Raw genomic sequence first — 19,582 nt, forward strand, 5'->3', positions numbered from 1 at the left:
GGGGGAAGGGTAGTAAAGTTGATGATTTTCAGGGGCTCTTTGATTTGATTGCATGGGAGCACAAGTCAAGAGTCAAGTAATTGTTTTCCAGAGCTATGCCAGCACCTGATTGATAGTAGGCTGACTAATCCTAGGAAGCTTGCAGAGGAGGCGGACCGCTGGGTCAGTACCAGGGTCCACAAGGGTCACGTGGGAGATTCCGCCAAGAGTGGGCAAGGTCCCCAGCAGAAGAGTGGGGGGGACAAGGGTAAACAGAGGGAGTTCCAGAGAAGGTCCCAAAGTAATTACCAAGGGAACCAAGGGAAAGGGTCCCGGCCTCCCCCCCAAAAACCATCAGGGGCCCAACAGGTCCACCTGTTCAAGGGGGACCCCTGAGATGCTACAAATGTGGGGACCTGGGTCATAAAGCGAATGATCCCAGGTGCCGCCAGTTTGTGAAGACAGCACCCCCTGGTGCAGCCCCCCGGCAGATGGCTACTGTAGCCCTGGGTGAGGAGATGGGTGCCCAAGGTGGGTGGGGGCCAGCAGAGATGTCCCTTTTCTCTTTAGGAGACTGTGAGGTGGTCCCCAGGACCCACCTGCCTGATAACAGTAAGAAATACAGGCAGTGGGTGACCGTCAATGGCCATAGAGTGGAGGCTCTTAGAGATACAGGAGCCAGTGTGACAGCTGTCAAGTGTCACCTGGTATCTCAAAAGCAGGTTGTCCCCAATGCATTCTATCCAGTTGTTGCCGCTGACAACACAGAGAGCCACTGCAAGGCGTCTCAGGTTCCCTTTGAGTGGGGAGGGGGTCTCTGGTACTCTTCAGGTAGCTGTGAGGCCCGCCATGCCTGTTGACTTTTTGTTAGGGAACGATCTGGAGAGCTCACCTTGGGCGAAGGTGGAGCGAAGTGCTCATTTGGAAATGTTGGGTCTGCTTGACTGGGCGTGTGTCACCACACGGTCCATGGCAGCCAGTATGGGTTCTCAAGAGGACCTGGAGCCTGAGGGGGGGCCCAGGTGCCTGCCTTAGAGAGAGGAGGCAGGGGACGCGGTAAACCAGCCCCCGAAGTTCCCACGGTCCAGGAGGAAGCAGACCTTAAGGGGGATGCCCTGGAGCCCACGGGGGAACAGGTAGCTCAACTGGGGGACCTGCCTGAGCTGACCCATTGGCAGCAAGAAGGAGGACCCTCCAGGGAGGAGTTCTGTGAGGAGCAGAACAAGTGCCCTTCTCTCGTGGGTCTGCGGCAGCAGGCTGCAGATCAGGCAGCAGGTGATCAGTCTGGGTCACATTGGGTCTACTGGGATAATGGTCTCCTGTGTTCTGAGCCTAAGGTTGCTAAGCCTGGGTCAGTCCATGTGCGGGTGGTACCCCAGCGCTTCAGAACCTTCCATTTGGGGGCTGGCTCATGATGTGCCATTGGCAGGACATTTGGGGCAGGACAAGACCTTTGAGAGGCTTGTCACCCACTTTTATTGGCCCCAAATGCACAGGAGTTCAGACACTCACTGCAGGACATGTCAGACTTGCCAGGCAAGTGGAAAGAGTGGGAGGAAGCGCAAGGCTCCTCTCCAGCCATTCCCTGTGGTCAGCACCAATGTTCCCTCTAATCTTTTTCCTCTGTGTGCAGCACTGTAATGTCTTTGTGCACTGCAGCCAAGGTTAGGTGCGCCAGGAACCAGACCGCGCATGTGGGTGCAGCGTCTAAAGAAAGGGGCACGGCCAACATTAAAGTGAAAATGCCTATGGGGTGCTTTTACACAAAGTGTAATAAAAATAAATAAAGAAAGAAAGCTTTTGTAGCGCGGCCGCTGAAGTGAAAGTGGTTGCGCTGTGAATTAAATAAATAAGCGCGGCTGCTAAAGTGAAAGCGGCCCACGTTGTAAACTAAATTAATTAATAAGCGCAGCTGCTTAAGTGAAAGCGGACTGTGCCGTAAATTAAATAATTAAACGCGCCGCTATAGTTAAAACGGACCGCACTGGAAAGGAAAAAATACATGAGTAAATTACGTCTGACGTGGAATGTAAATGGGCTGGGGGACAAAATAAAGCATGGAGTGATGTTACAATACCTTTAGAGACAGGCCCCAGATTTGTTTTAAGTGCAGGAAACACACTTAGTAGGCAATACCTGCAGGGCCCTTAATCAATGGGGATATAAACTCCTGGTCCATTCAGGGCTTACCTCAGGTTCTAGGGGCACCGTAATCCTTGTGCGGAGAAGCCTTGCACTCACTCCCATCAGTACATGGGCAGATCCTCAGGGGAGGTTTGCAGTATTGGAGGCCAGTTGGGAGGGTAAGCCGCTTGTGGTCTCGGTATATCTTCCCCCTGCGCTGGGCAAGGAGGCCCTTGGTGACCTGGGGAAAATTCTAATAGATCTCCCCATAGGCACTCTAGGTATGGGAGGGGACTTCAATATGACCATGAATGACCTAAAGGATAGACATCCATGGCGACCCTTAGAATGCCCTAATACTCAAATGGAGGACTTCACATGGGCCATGGGGCTAACAGATATATGGCGAGCTTTACAACCAGATATAACATACTATAACTACTACTTCAATGCACACAAGAGCATGTCCCGCATAGACTATTTCCTTACACACCTAGCTGACATTGGACGTTTTGGACGACCACGTGGTCTGCCGAGGGGCATTTCGGATCATTCCCTAGTGTGGATCGAGCTTACATATCATAGCAAAAGGCAACAAAACACCATTGTCCTCAATCCCTGGTTACTTAAAGTTCCAGACATAGGAGAGAACCTGCTCACACAAAAAGATCACTACTTCACTGACAATGTCAGATCAGTGGAATCAGCACAGATAATATGAGAAGCATACAAGGTGGTGTTGAAAGGGCACGCACTTGCGCTAAAAGTGGGGTATATAAGAAAACAGAACCAACAGCTATCACACCTAGAGAGTGAACTCCAGCAGCTGGAGGTGGAATACCACCTCGCCCAGTGAGGCCACCACACATCACTTAACTGTCAAACAGCTAGAATATAAAACATTGGCGAGAGAGCGGACCCGGGCTGGACTATTGCAGACACAACCTATGGTATACGAGCTGGGAGACAGAGCTGGGAAAATGCTTGCTTGGCTGGAGAGGAGGGAACAGGGGGAGCGCTGGGTACCCAAACTGTCCATCAAAGGGTCAGAGCAAATCTCAAATCCACAAGATATTGCGGAAGCATTTGCTGACCATCTATAGGCGGTCTATACCTCCTCCACTACATATACGGCTGAGGACTCCTGGCAAATGTTAGCAGACATGCGCCGACCGATCTTATCGGAGGAAGACACCAATGTACTGGAAGCAGATCTCACAGAAGAAGAAATTTGCAAAGCCATACATAGTATCCAATCAGGGAAGGCACTGTGACGGTGTCACTATTGAATTCTTTAAGTCAACAGCCCTGCCTCACCTTAAAAACATGTACAATTAAAGCTTTGAGGAAGGAATCCTGCCAGAAAACCAATGTCTGGCGTCTATTGTAGTCATCCAAAAGCCAGGAAAACCCGCTGATAGTTGCGATTCATATCGACCGATTTCTTTAATTAATGTTGAGGCTAAAGTTCTGGCACATCACCTGACTTCTAGATTGGTGTCACTCATCCCATCCCTAGTCCATGCTGATCAATCAGGTCTTATGCCAGGACGGAACACGGCACTGAATATCCGTCGAATTCATAATGTCTTGGGGCGTCAACAATATATAGACGAAGATGCAGTGGTGCTTTCCCTTGATGCCTCCATGGCATTCAAATCATTTGAATGGCCTTATCCTTTCGAAGTGTTGGGACGCCTGGGTTTCGGCCCCCGATTTCGGGGGTGGGTTAGACTGCTCTACACGGAGTTGAGGGGTTAGGTCAGGGTTAATAACCGCACGTCCCGAATATTTAAACTAGGCGGAGGCACCAGACAGGGTTGCCCCCTATCCCCCCTGCTTTTCTCCTTGATACTGGAACCACTAGCGTCTTGGGTGAGACAGGACGTAGTACTCAGAGGGCTGAAATGGGAGGCAGGAAATGAAGAAAGAATATCGCTATACACGGACGGCATTCTGATATATCTAGCGTCCTCCTATGCCTTAATACACAGACTTTGAAATATCTTTACAAATTTTGGCAAGTATGCCAGCTATGCCATCAACTGGACTAAATCGGTGCTGTTTGTTCTTCGGGGTCCAATTCCTAGGCTTCCCTCAGGACGCGAGATTGAAATAGCCATTGACGGGTTTCGCTATCTTGGAGTGCTTATTACCCCTTACTCCCAACTTTTCTACGAGAAAAACCTAGCTGTCCCTTTAGATCGACTCCGTAATGATGTTAAACATTGGAGAGCGCTGCCGCTTTCGTTGCTAGGCCGAGATGCCCTGTTTAAAATGCTGGCTCTCCCGTGATTTTTATATATCCTCCAGAACTGCCTCTACAAGATTCCAGACTCCTATTTTAACAGCTTTGAAAGCAATATCTGCTCACTACTGTGGAATGGAGGTGCGCCTCGCATAGCATTGCACAAACTGACAAAGGGGTGGTACGACAGGGGGATTGCACTTCCGGATATATGACTCTATTACTGGGCCTCGCAATCAGTGGCAATAAATCCCTGGTTATACCGTTCTCCAACAGATCCTGCATACATGTTAGATAGATATCAGATGGGACGTGAGGGATGTCTGGGAGCTCTGTACACAAAACCCCGGAAAGGGCGATATCTGGGTCCTATGGCGCGGACAGTGGAAATTTGGCATCAGGCAACTAAACGCCTGGGTTGGACGGGAGTGCTAACTCAGGCCACACCCTTGTGGTCCTCTCAAAAATTAGGGCTCCTATGTCATCACTCAGGCTTTGATAAGTGGGATATAATCGGACTCTCCACCGTAGGCCATTTAGTAAAACGGGGCAAACTCCATACATTTAGTGAACTACAGGAAAACTACGACTAGCTCCAGGAGAGATTTTTCACCATTTACAGATCCGCCATGCACTCACACTAGCGCTTCTAGACATGGGTAGCGTGCCGGAATCATTCCCCTTGGAAGACCAGCTGCTTTCTGAACCTATCCCAGACAAAGCCATCTCACTAACATATCGCAAATTATGTAAAAACCTGCCAGATCCCTTTCGAACTCTCCGAGAGTGGTAGCAAGCCGATATTGGAAACATCGATGACGAAGACTGGCAAACGGCGCTGATGTCCCCAAGAGAAGCAGCTATTACTCTTCGTTTCCGCCGGATCTAATTAAAAATCGTACATAGATTGTATCTAACAGGGGAGACCTTAGCGAGAATGGGAGCTAGAAAAGACACGCTATGTCTGAGCGGATGTCACCAAGAAGCAACCTTCCATCACATTATATGGGACTGTCCGCAAATACAACCTATATGGAAAAGGGCCACAACACACATGCAAGATGCTATAGGGAAACAAGTAACCCTGACACCACTACTGGGCCTCCTTAACATTTGTGAAGCAACCGATCTCACAGAAGTGGAACAGCAACTAGCCACCCTAGGATACACCTTAGTTAAAAGAGCAAGTGCAATGTAATGGGGGGCAGCGGAAAGACCTTTCATTAAGGTTAGGGCAGGTGAACTAGACATGTGTATGATTGTAGAAAAAGAAGTATATAAGTCTAGAGGATGTCCCAAGAAATGGGATAAAAAATGGAGCGGGTGGAATGCGCATAGAGGGGGCCTATGTATATTCCCGACCGTAGGGATGGAAATGTCAAGAACGAATGGACGCTCAACTGAAATGATTGATTGATTTACTATGTACTGTTATACTATAGGGACCTGCTGTAACCTGACTGAAATGTATGCATACCAATTTTGTGATAATTTAAAGTTTGAAAAACAATAAAGAAATCTTTAAAAAAAAATGAGGAAGCAACCAAACCAGCACGTTGTCTGGAATCTAACATCATGGTCTTGGACATGCTTAGTTTTTGCCTCACAAACACAATTTTAAGCTTTAACCAGGACAACAACCTCCAAATACAGGAGAAGGAGATGAGAGCTAAAGTTGCATCTCCATATTTTTTTGAAAGTTCTTTTTATTGGCATTTATGAATATAAGCATACATACACCACATTCCGTGGAAATGAGTATGTTACATGAGTAGCGAAATAGACCATTATCAATATAGAAAGCATGTATGTGTCTTGTTCCGTGTAGATGCGGTCTGTACTGTAGCAGATCCTTGCCCGTAGAGAAAACTGAGGAGGAGAACCAAACTGGGAAGTGCCATGAAGTTCTGAATGACGGGGCCAAGGCTATGTCCTAAGTCTGCCCTTGCCCATTTGACAGTATTGCTGCCTCCCACCTAGGGGGGGATGGGCGCGTGCGCAATCCGGTGTGGGGAACCGTTGGGTGCGTCAGGTGAGCAGGGGGGAACCCAACTGGCTCGAGGGTGGGGTGGGGGAACACTGGGGGGGGATCCCCCGCCGTGGGGACCCGCACCGCATGAGGCGGTACGGTGTCGGGGGTATGCATGTCAGTGACCGGGGCATCCGGGGTCTGGGATTGTCTGAATTGGTGTAGTAGGAGCGCCCATTCTAGAGAGATTGGGGTTTTACGGGTACCTTTGGCCTCCTCCTCCCGTATTGCGTCCCCCTTGGCTGCAGCCCATTTAAGAACCGCCCCTACCCAAGCCGCAAGCGGAGGACCAGTAGGGGACTGCCAGTGCATGGCTATACAGCGTTTGGCCAGTAGGTGGGCTAGGAAGACGAAGCGCATCGGCACCTTGTGTCGCTTCCTCCGCCCCAGTATACCCAGCGTGCATCCCTCCCAGGTAGTCAAATGGGTCAGCCCAGTAAGATCTCTGAGTGTCGAGTGGATAGATGACCAATAGTTCTGAATGCCCGGGCAGGTCCAGAACATGTGGAAAAAGGCAGCATCCCCCGCTTGACAACGAGGGCAAAGGAAGGTAGTGTCGGGATAAAAGCGTTGAAGGCGCGCTGGCGTCAAGTAGGTCCTATGTAGGATGTGAAACTGTATATTCTTAAAGCGGGTATTCCTGGATACTTTTTTGGGGAATTCTATCGCCCTGTCCCATTCGCTGTCATGAAATGGTCTTCCTGTTTCCTCCTCCCATAGGTCAATGAGAGAGGCACCAGTAGTGGGGATGTCAGGTCCCTGATTGATTTGTACAACCATGTAATAAGATGTCGACCCCGTCCCATTCGTAAAATTGTGTGGAGGACTGGGTGTGTGGGAGTCTCCCCCAGTGTAAGATCAGCATATGGTTGAAAGTGGCTGAGGAGTTGATGGTGAAGCAGGAACTGGCCTGGGGGCAAATCGTAGACCTCCATGAGCTGACGGTACGGCCGGAGCTGTCCCTCGTCAAACAACATTTCTGCTTCGACAATGTCCCTAGCCGTCCACTCCCGAAGCATGGCGGATGTGAAGAATCCGTCATTTCTGGGCCAGCCGACTAGTGGTAATGATGGCGTGTATGAAGGGCAGCGCGGTGCCATGCGGTGTATGCGTTGAACACATTTCCGGGCGATGTCTACCTACAGGGGGTAGGTTCGCGTGGGGCGGGAGCCCGGCAGAAGCAGGCGACGCAACTCGGGCATGGGCATACATCCTGTGGCAGTGCATGTCTCGAGTGTGTATCGCTCCGCCGTCCAGTATGAGTGCCACTGGAGCTGCGACGCCAGGAAGTAGGCTTCGAATGAGGGCGCCCGAGCCAAGTTGCATCTCCATATGCATGCATAATGATGGGCGTGGTGGAAAGGCTGCGGTGGTCCTTTTGGACCTATCTGCATCCTTTGAATCAGAGCTTAGTGGAGATAGGTATTGAAGGTGCAGCCCTCAATCTCCTGGTGTCTTTTCTTAGCAGCAGGGTGCAGTCAGTCTCTTTCAGAATCTTTACGTCCAACTCCTTCTCCTTGCTGTGTGGGGTCCCACAAGGGTCCTCACTGGGCCCTACATTGTTCAACATTTATGTGACTTCGCTGGCCAAATTATTCAGATCTTTTGGCTTTAATACAATATCTTATGCGGGTGACAGACAAATAGTTGTTTCTGTTACCAGCAACGTAGAGGAGGTTGCCCTCAGGTTTAATAACTGTCTGACATCGATTGTTAACTGCATGAATAGCCAGTGCTTAAAACTGAATTCTGATAAGATGGAGGTACTCCTCTTTTAGTCAAATGTGTCATTCTGGAACTCTCCATGGTGGCCATCTATGCTTGTTCCTTTACCAACTCCAGTCACTAAAGTAAAAAGTAGTAGTTCTGAAGTACTGGGAATTTTAAGCCCAGCGGTGCAGGGGAACACACCCTATGACTTCGGGTTCTTCCTGTTTCAGACCTACAGAAACACAGAGTCTTCTGGGTGAAGTCAAAGATCAGTTTATTGGCTGCAGACCAATTACAGGTATCCTAGAAGTACAACAGCGTGTATGTTCTCAGGAGACTGCTAAAAATCACAGAAACGGGCTTCTCCTTAAATACAAAATATCATGCTTCAGGCACACATTCCTTGGTTTACGATATGGCCATATAAAGGTACACATTTCAAACGAAAAGGCAGAGTCATGATGACCATCCCACATTCCAGTTAAGCCAGCCCGCAATTATTTACCCAGCAAGGCTCAGATCCCACATCAGATATCGATAGGCCCAAATAAACATGAGCATCTCCTGTTTGGAAAACAAGCCATAAAGCAGGAACAGTCAGGTGTGAAAGAGATTAGCTGGAGGCTCGTGTAGGATGAAAAGGTTTTATGGTGTGTCAAGCCCTGATGCTAATCACAGGTGGCCAGAGGACGGGGAGCTCGTGAGACCGGACTGACCTGGGGCAGCGGAGCCAAGCTGCCCAGGTCACAGAAAAGTCAAAGGAAAGCACATGTGCTCTAAAAGGCCCGTATTTGCTTCATGTTATGTAGCCTATGTGAGGGTAAAGGAAAAATAGAGAGGGACCCCTTGTAAAGATCAAGGGAAAAGGGTACTCTTCCAAGTAGAAACTAGCAATCCCTTGATAATTTAAATATAGATAGAGTCTTTAATGAGAGATCAAGGGAATAGGATACTGTGTCTAATATCTCCTAGCAGTCCCTTGATAACACAAGAATTGACCGAATCAATTGACAAACTGCAATCATTATATACACAAATCAGTTAAAAATTAATTTACATTTATTTAATAAACACATATAATACATTCTGTTAAAAAACATAATTCACCATAGTCCCTAGTCTGCTCTTATCAACACATTAGATCTCAATTCACAATGCAAAAAAGAAGACTTTAAAATGTATACCACACAATTTACATGAACAGCATTTCTCACTAAAAGGAGAGGTCGAACAATCAAATATATTGCATCATCCTATTATGAACCTACATAACAGAGAGAATACAAAAGAAAAGAAAAAGACACTACACTTTGTCATCAAATACACATCCAATGCCAGCTGCTCAAGGGATTATACACTTGTGGGATCTGACTCTATTTATCACTACAAGTGAATGCCCGGTTCTTTGGATTATGTAGCTCCTATGCGTCGACGCGTTTCGATGGGCTGTATTTATGCCGCTATCTTTATCAAGACCAGTGATAAGTGTTTCTCTCTCAGTTCACATTTTAATAAAGGTTCCAGCTTGATATTTTCTTTTTACTCTACTTCTTGTTGAGGTCCACTATAAATGGATAGACAGTTCTTATGATGTATTGAGGATAGATAGTGGTCCTTCAAGAGATCTCTGTGCTCTAATCTTGTCGTTGGTTCTGATCGTATTCTATCTCTACGTTATTTCTTCAAAGTGGAGACATTTTATACTTTGTCTGGAGGGTTGGCCCGGCTATCGTTGTCCCTTGTTTGTACCTGGTAGTGATTACCATCGGGTGTCCTGCATGTTGGATACTTCCCTTTCGGTCTGTTAGTTCTCAGACTAGTCTCGAAATTTGATATGGGCCCGCAGTTGATAAAGCGTCCTTGTTGTATTTCAATTCCCCTGTTCTCGCAATCTGCAGGCTGTTACGTCCATGCAGGAAAACTTCCGTGGTGCGGTAATCAGAACTGTCTATCCATTTATAGTGGACCTCAACAAGAAGTAGAGTAAAAAGAAAATATCAAGCTGGAACCTTTATTAAAATGTGAACTGAGAGAGAAACACTTATCACTGGTCTTGATAAAGATAGCGGCATAAATACAGCCCATCGAAACGCGTCGACGCATAGGAGCTACATAATCCAAAGAACCGGGCATTCACTTGTAGTGATAAATAGAGTCAGATCCCACAAGTGTATAATCCCTTGAGCAGCTGGCATTGGATGTGTATTTGATGACAAAGTGTAGTGTCTTTTTCTTTTCTTTTGTATTCTCTCTGTTATGCAGGTTCATAATAGGATGATGCAATATATTTGATTGTTCGACCTCTCCTTTTAGTGAGAAATGCTGTTCATGTAAATTGTGTGGTATACATTTTAAAGTCTTCTTTTTTGCATTGTGAATTATTGAGATCTAATGTGTTGATAAGAGCAGAATAGGGACTATAGTGAATTATGGTTTTTAACAGAATGTATTATATGTGTTTATTAAATAAATGTAAATTAATTTTTAACTGATTTGTGTATATAATGATTGCAGTTTGTCAATTGATTCGGTCAATTCTTGTGTTATCAAGGGACTGCTAGGAGATATTAGACACAGTATCCTATTCCCTTGATCTCTCATTAAAGACTCTATCTATATTTAAATTATCAAGGGATTGCTAGTTTCTACCTATGTGAGGGCAACCATAAGATGGCCACCGCTCTAAGATGGAACCCACGTAGTGATGTATAATAACGTATACACAGTGCATTCATAGCTAAAACGTTACACAAAGCACTTGTACATACCGCATTGACCATTCGCGGTTCACTAATACCGGGATAGACAGGGGTAGGGCCCTGCCTCCTACGCGGTCCCAAATTCTAAAGTACGACAGACCCTCCTTTTGCCCTTACATAGGCAATAACTATACTCATTTCAATCCGAGTCTAGGTCAATATTCATGAAGTCATGGAGATGCTGCTGTAGCATCATCCTATTACTTAGCTCGTCCCTCGATACAGGTTTCCTTACACATAATGTAGCACAGAAGCCACATATCGCAGGAGCACACTGTATGCACAGACAGAACAGGAAAAGGATGGCTAAGATCATTCCAATGACCATCAGAACTTTCCAACCCCAGGCAGATATCAGTTCCCAGAACCACCCCACCAGTGACCAATCTCCTTTATCCACGTGTATGGACTCAGATATTTTATGTAGTTTGGAGATGGCTTGATAAACTGTTGGAGCGTTGTCTGGTATGAAAATGCAACAACTAGATTGGATAACCTTACATACCCCACCACGGTGTGCAAGTATGACGTCTAGAACCATGCGGTTCTGCAAAGTCATGAGGCGATCCGCTTGGAGCTCAGCTGTCAAATTACCAAGGGCACCAGCCGTGACATTAACAGTGGATTCAACCACACAAGTCAGTTGTCTCAGGTTCCTACTATTGACCATAGGTCCCCAAAACGGCAGGAAACCCAAAAAGAAGTCTCCCGCTCCCTGACCGGTAGTATCCTCCTTACTAATCACGCCTCTCACAACTCTGGTCTTGTGATAGTCAGAGGCGGCAGTGAATGTTGGCGGTAGCAAATTTGCAATATAACATGTGCCCGAGAAATCAGGGGGCAACCATGTATATGCTCGGTCATTGCAGATAAAATATGTACCCTTGGCAGCCAAAAACGCAGGGGAAAACTGTGACGGAAAAGTGTACGTTTCAGTACAGTCACTTCTTCCCAGTTGAGCTCTAGGATTCTGACCATTACCTTGCAAACAGAACCGACCTATGTGGGGTACGACCCAGATTGGGAATGAGATTTTTCGCTGTCTTTCACCCAGACTAATACTATACCCCGTCACGTTCCACCCTACATAAGCTCTCAAGTCCTCCTTGGGTATAGATGAGTATGCGTCGATATCTCTGCTCATATCGGCAACTCCTTTCATTAAAGCTTTATTATTGGTGCTAGGTCTGATGGAACGCGGTTGTCGCGGGGAGTAGGCGTCTAGTGCAAAGAGAAACATGGTCTGGAATGCCCATGACGATCCATTGTAACTAAACGGCAGCACTAGATAAGGAATACCCTTATTAATGGTATGTGGCATTAAACCACACACCCAGCAATTGGTTGTATTCATGACTAGTTGGTGCTGGTGCAGGAGCTGAATAAACGAGTTGTTTACAAACTCAGACCGTCTAGCTTGTTCATGTTCAGGCAGAGGGTGAAAAGAGTGTGGGGAGATAGTAGGAGGAGGTATAGGCTGTACAGTGGGTGCAATGGGCTCTTGAGAGGAGAAGAATACAAATCCTACAGTAAACACGATCATACTTCATAATATAAACAGGCATAAGAATACAAAACGTTTGCTCTTCATTATTTTACACATTCTTGCTTTAAAGTTAATTTCTTCAGCGAGTCTCTCCATCTTACAAAACTCCATCCTCTAATCGTGCCGCTCGCGGCGGGTGAGTATCTTCTGCTAAGGAGTACGCCTGTCAGTCCAGGGAACACCCTAGACCAACCAGAACCGTTGACCTAACGTCTTCGGCCTGTACCCCAAAGTCTTGGCACCGCGACCCTGCGGCTGAACCCGGATGGTGGTTTGAAAAACAAAAATCAAGAAAGTCCTTCAGATGGGAGAGCTCTGGTATCAAAAACAAAAGGGTAAGGAAAAAGAATATTTATTTGTCCATAGGCCTTGGTCTTAGATTATAATGGAGACGGCCAGGTACTGTTTGATCTTGAAACAAAAGTTCAGGCTCTGTGGTGTCCAATCGAATTGACGGTGGCACAGCTTCTTGCAAAATATCGTCACTCTGTTGTGCTGAAGTTGTGCCTTTTATGCGTGCATCACTCAACGGCACAAAACGAGGTACAGTGTCTGTTTCAGAGTCTGCGATACCCTCCTGGACCCACTGGTCATACGGCAGAGGCAAAGGGATTCTTTTCACGTGGGCGCCGTGGATCCAGTTCTTCTTCCCCTTTACTCGAACAGCTGATCTTGTAGACAGAAGTACGAGATGAGGGCCGATCCAACGAGGCTCATCGTTGCTTTTGCGCTGAAAATGTTTCACCAAAACCCACGTGCCAGGGTCGATAGGGTGTCCTGGAGTCTCAGAGGCCTGGGGAAGAGTATCGTGCACCTGTTGGTGTAACACACGTAATTTAGCCGTCAATTCATACAAGTAATCAAGCAGTACTGGATGTTCGATTTCGCTGAACTTTGTCGGTCTTGGCACACCCCATACATTGGCCGGGCGGCCAAAAATAATCTCATATGGGCTAAGTCCCACTCGTGAGTATACGGTCATTCTGGTGGACAGGAGTGCTAGAGGCAGAGCGTCAGGCCATTTAAGACCTGAGCTCGCTTGGATTTTGGCCAGCTTGAGTTTTAGAGCGCCATTGTAGCGCTCTACTAATCCAGCTGATTGGGGGTGATTTGCAGCGTGGAATTTCTGCTTAACCCCTAATCCCTCACACACATTCTTCATCACTTGACCCACAAATTCACTCCCATTATCACTCCACACCATTCTTGGCATTCCAAACCTAGGGAAAAATTCCTTCACAAGGGCTTTGGCTGTGGATAGAGCAGTGTTGTCCTTTAGGGGATAGGCCTCTATCCATTTTGAAAAAGCGCAGACAACCACCAATACATATTTCAGGTTGTTGCACCTTTCCATGTGGATAAAATCTAGCTGCAAAACTTCAAATGGATATGATGGAGGCGCAAAATGACCAGCTGGAGTTGGGGTTCCCCTACCAGGGTTGTACTTCAAGCATACCATACAATTCTTGACCACATTCTCTGCACACTTGGGAATTCCAGCATTTTGCCATACTGGAGCCAACAACTTACAGATTCCTTTCATACTGATATGTGCCATCCCATGTGCCATAGTAACCACTGGAAGCACATATGCATCAGGTAACAACCATCGCCTATGTTCTGACAAATCAATCCAACAACCATTCTCATCCAACTTACCCATACTTTCTCTCCACTTGCTCAACTCTTTCTCTGTGGCTTCAGCTTGAAGGGACTTTACACTCTCTATTGTGTTTTCACACATTCCAACATCACCAACCCATCTGGCAGGGCCTGTAACATACATTCGAGTCTTTACATCTTTTGCTGTTTCTTTCGCGGTTTCATCAGCAAACGCATTACCACGACCAACATCATCAGTGATTTTCTTGTGCGCACTGCATTTCATAATCGCAACTTGTAACGGTAAGCTCAGTGACTCAAGGAGATCATTCACCAACTTGCCATTCTGAATCTTAGCTCCATGCGAAGTCAGGAACCCACGTTCCTTCCATAATCGCCCGAAACTATGAGCCACGCCAAAGGCGTACTGGCTATCCGTATATATGTTCACTTTCATTCCTTCAGACAACACGCATGCTCTTGTAAGGGCAATAAATTCTGCTGCTTGAGCCGAATTTTGTGGCACACGCGCAGTTTCCACAATCGTGTGCAAAGTCGTGATAGCATATGCAGCAGTCGTATCACCATTTGGAAGCTTAAAACATGAACCATCCACCCATAAAGTACCATCACACTCAGTCAGGGGAGTATCTTTAAGATCTACTCTCCCTTTCGTCTCTTCTTCTGTTCTGAGCAGACAATCATGTTGCTCAATCTCATCTAGGTCTGCTGGAATTGGCAATAGTGTAGCTGGATTCAACGTGTTGCATCTCTTTATGTGTATATGGTTTGCTAACAGTGTCAGCTCATAACCAGATAATCACGCACTAGTTAAGTGTTGTGTCTTGGTCCTGTTTAACAATGTGTCCACAGCATGTGGAACCATAACAATCAATGTATTATCCATCACTAGGCCAGCAGACTGTCGAACAGACATAGCTGCGGCGGCTGTGGCTCTCAGACAACTTGGCAATGCCCTCGCTACCGGGTCCAAGGTTGGCGAAAAATATGCGCATGGACGCGGTCTATCGCCAAAGGGCTGTGTTAACACTGATAATGCGCAACCATCTTTCTCATGAACATACAATGTAAAAGGCTTTCTGTAGTCAAGGGTACCCAACACAGGAGCTGAACTAAATGCAATACGCAATTCCACAAAACTTTTCTGACACTCTTCAGACCATGGAATAGGATTCGGTGTGTCTTTGCATGTTAATGCTAACAAAGGTTTTGCCAACAAGGAAAAATTAGGAATCCAATGCCTACAGTATGAAGTAATGCCCAAGAAAGCACGCACTTCTCTCTGTGTTCTTGGCACACTCAACTGTGTAATGGCTTGAATTCTTTCTGGGGTCAGTTTCCTTCCCTCCTTCGATAAGAGATGACCTAAGTAGGTCACTTCTTGTCGACAATATTGCAGCTTTGAGAGAGACACTTTGTGATGGAAGGCAGACAAATGACGCAACAATGACAAGGTAGCGTTTTTGCAAATCTTTTCAGTATCCGCGGCGATTAGTAAATCGTCAACGTACTGAATAAGAATAGCGCCACTGGGTAAAACCAGTGCATCAAGCTGCGCTTTTAAAGCCTGACTGTATATTGATGGACTTTCACAGTAGCCCTGGGGAGCGCGTTTAAAGCGGAAGCTTCGGCCTCCTAAACTAAAGCCAAAAATGTCTCTGCTCTCCTCTGCAATTGGGATGCTAAAGAAAGCATTCTTTAAATCGATTACTGAGAACCATGCAGCGGAGGCCGGAATCATGGTTAACAAGGCAGTTATGTCAGGGACAACTGGAAACTGTGGCACAACAATCTTATTAACCTCTCTAAGATCAATCACAAATCTGTAAACAGGTGGCTGTGAAGGGTCCGTTCGTTTTAAGACAGGTAAAACAGGACTATTGCAAACGTTGCCTCTTGTCTCTTCAATTACACCCTTTTTAATCAAATCACTGACAATTGCTAACAATGCTTTCTGACCTTCATTGGAGATCTTGTACTGGGGAATACGTGGCAATCTGACATTGGCTTTTAAAGTGACCACGTATGGCGGTATTTCCAAGAGACCCACATCATTGGGACCAGTAGCCCAAAGGACATCCGGAAGGGATGACAATTCAGGTGGCATTGCATTTTTAGACAAATACATCGGGGAAATCACTTTCCTGCCTAATGTAAGTTGTACTCCTGAGGGAGAACAATATAGTGTTGCATGCAATCTTTTTAGCAAATCTAATCCTAGCAAATTTTCACCACAACCTGTCGTTAGAATGAGGGGTGCTTTTAGCTCACAAGGTCCAACAGAAAGTGACATAGGACTAGAAATCGGGTTCCTAACTGGGGCGCCAGAAAAACCTACTGAGACATTCATTTCGCCAGACAAAGGCGCGCCAGGGAGTTTTGAATGCATGATTGAACTCTTTGCAGCACCAGTATCCAGCAGAAAGGGCTCCGTTACATTTGCTGTAGTTACTTTAACATAAGGTCCGCTCTGATCCACTGGCACTGAAACAACTCCCTCTCTTTGTCTACGGCTGTCCTAGTAATCATTATCTTCTACATTGTCGTCTTCTGCATAATAATGATTATTGTAGTACTGAGCTGTATTGCCAGTTGCATTGGCTTGCTGATCAAAGCTATTTATGGTATTTTGAGGTGGAAGAGGACGCGCGTTCTGGGGAACATTTCCGCGCCCTCTGCCTCTAGGAGCTTGCTGACCACCTCTACCTCTTGCGCCATACGCATTACTGTTACGCTGCATTAATTTAGGGCAACTATATTTAAAATTACCTTCCTCTTTGCAATATGAACATTGGTTGGGACCTACAGGGATTCGTGGTTGATAATACCCATTCATTTGCTGGTTATTCTGAAATTGTTGGGGCTACTGATAGATACCTTGTGTTTGCCTATAATTATTCTGTCCTCCACGTGGTGGATAAGCCTGCTGCAAGAGGACCTTTGTTTTCAGTTCTTTTGTTTTCTTATCTGTTCTATCCTTCTCATCTTTGTCTCTATTCTCATAATACTGTGCAGTAGCCAGTATTTGCGCTGAAGAGGAAACAGCCCAGGAACTTTCTGAGTCTTTTAATTTCTTACACAACTCGGGAAGTAGATTCTGCACAAATTTATCAACAAATAACCGTTGGCCACCTTCAGTGCTCATGTCTTGACCACTGTGGTCGATAAACGTTTCTTCAAACCTGGTGAAGAAATCAGACACTGTCTCATCTTTCTTCTGCTTACATGCGGATAGTTTATCCCAATTTACGCGCATCGCAGGCATTATAGTTTTCATGTATGTGATAATTCTACCAGGGAGTTCTGCTACCAAAGGGTCAGGTTTCGCGCCACCAACTTGGCCAGCATCTGCAGCAATGATATTAGCCCATGTGTTACCCAATTCTGCAGCGTGATCTACATTACGAATGGATCCCCATAAAGGCTGTGGAACAACATTCCCAAACAGCATATCTATGTCAGCCAAATTCATTACACATGATTCTGCAGTTTGTGATAACTCCTTATAATAACCGGTAGGGTTTTTACGGGGGTCAGGCAATGTCTGTTTAAGCGCTAACACTTCAGATCGCTTCCATGGAACATGTACCCAAACACGCTGAAAATGAGCTGGGACAGCTGGATTAGCATTTAAATCAGCAGGTCTCCACACTGGAGGAACCTCACGCATCGGATATTGGCGCGCTTTTACCTTTTTCCCCACAGGGAGTTCCTGTTCGAACAATGATTGCTGACAATCGCCATTTCTGAAGGACAGTAAAGTCGCAACTGCTTTATCTACATTGGGACCCACAATTGTACCTTTTTCAAAATCAAATCGCACTCGACACAATTCCTGTGGGTTTGGGTTTGCACCATTATCCTCCAATTCCTCACAGAGGAATTCACACATTTTGTCAAAGACATACCTCTGTGTTGGGGCATCCCATTGGTGAAAAACGGTAACAACTGATTCCACATCATAGAGTGAAGGGAAACCAATCCACCTATGCGCCAGATGATCTAACACCTCTTTCTCGTCGGGACCAGGCAGCTGACTGCGCAATTGCTTACGCTGTAAGGCAGGAGTCGCACTCGATGACCCAAAAAGAGGCGACATTAAACTAGTAACTACATTAGCTAGTCGTTGTCGTGCTGAAGGAGAAGTTGAGGAGAAAACGGGGGGATAGACAGAGGGAAGAAAAATAGGTACCTGGGTAGTGTAAGAAGGAGCGCCAGGGGGAGCCGCTGGCGTGCCAGGCAAAGTCGCAGGAAGCGCAGGGGCAACAGGTAGCAAAACTGGCGGCCCTTGAGAGGGCTGCACTGCAGGGATAGGAGCCAGCTGAAGAGGAGCTGGCGGCTGCGGGAAGGCTTGCGGCATATTTACTGGAGGCTGCACATTTACAAGCTGTGGAGGTGCTGTGGCATTTTGCGCATATGGGGGTGGTGAACTTAACAAATGGGACATTAGGGAATCTTTCTCTTTCTCTTTTGTCTCATCTTGCACAAGGGGTGACAAAACAGGGTAACATTTATCAATCCCTAGTTTGCGCTGTCTGTGCAATTGCTCATTCATTTGTTCCTCCTCATTATCTTTAAATTGCACAGCTGCTTGCATCACTGACATACCTCTTTCTCTCTTATTTCTTTTCGCTAGCTTAATTTCCTTCTGTTTGGCTTCCTTTCGCCATAGGCGGAAAGAATCAAACATCGCCAGCCGGGCTTTCTTTTTAAACAATTTCACTTCCAAATTATCTAAGATATCTGTATCGAAACTACCATTTTGGGGCCATTTTAAAACACCGTCCTTTCTGGTGTATCGGATCCATACTTCATTATATGCAATGGGGCCCACGCCATGTTTTACATAAAGCTCATAAGTTGGAGTTCCAATTGGAGGAACCGGACATGAATCCTCTAACTGGAAATCCCTTCCACAACTCAAACAAAACAATCTTCCAAATACACTAGCACCAGGCATCTTTGCTCACTAGTCTAGTTCCAAACTTCAAAGGATTATCGATTACGATAGTCTCGTGAATACACGAGTCCTCTGGCTTTGGGGTTTGCAAACTCCAAATCAAAATAATCCCGAAGGATACCAAATTCAAACTGGGAGACGCTCCACTTATACTTAACTGAATATCGATGATCAATGGCGTCACCAGAAGACTCTCTCGATTGTTTCGCTCTACCAAAATCGTCAAGGGTCCAAAACAGGGCGATTAATCAGGGCAGCAGTCCTTCGTAGCCGTCGGGACGCGGAGAACCTTGCAGAAAAGACTTTCGGACCACGTCGACATGCAGGGGTCGATGAAGTGGCGCCCTTCCTCCAGAATTTCCGCACGAAGCTCCTCACGAACCTCTGGCTTGGACCGGTACCGCTGAAATCGCGCCGAGTTGGGCGCCAACTGAAGTACTGGGAATTTTAAGCCCAGCAGTGCAGGGGAACACACCCTATGACTTCGGGTTCTTCCTGTTTCAGACCTACAGAAACACAGAGTCTTCTGGGTGAAGTCAAAGATCAGTTTATTGGCTGCAGACCAATTACAGGTATCCTAGAAGTACAACAGCGTGTATGTTCT

The sequence above is a fragment of the Triturus cristatus genome, chromosome 9 (assembly GCF_964204655.1).
Source record: "Triturus cristatus chromosome 9, aTriCri1.1, whole genome shotgun sequence".
Lineage (NCBI taxonomy): Eukaryota > Metazoa > Chordata > Amphibia > Caudata > Salamandridae > Triturus > Triturus cristatus.